This window comes from Cynara cardunculus, unplaced genomic scaffold (genome assembly GCF_001531365.2).
Source record: "Cynara cardunculus var. scolymus isolate 2C unplaced genomic scaffold, CcrdV1 Un_Scaffold_645, whole genome shotgun sequence".
NCBI lineage: Eukaryota > Viridiplantae > Streptophyta > Magnoliopsida > Asterales > Asteraceae > Cynara > Cynara cardunculus.
Window position 1 is genome coordinate 64,093 of NW_020200599.1, and position 292 is coordinate 64,384.

Here is a 292-nt window from a genome sequence, read left to right on the forward strand (position 1 = left end):
TGAGATGTTTATCCTGTATTGGATTGTGTTTATCTGCAGTTAGTTATACGAATTCAGTTATGGGATGAAATCGGATAGGGATGAAATCGTTTAGCAATGAACGGGTTTAAGAGTTTTAAGAGTTTAAGAGTTTTTAAGAGTTTTAGCCAAATGCTTTATAATATAGTATATATATATATATATATATATATATCAGTTTCATGTGTTTCATAAATTTAAAAAATTCACATCAGCAATGGTAACAAGTTAATAATTATACCCGTTAGTATCCCCATAAATGTACGATATGTTT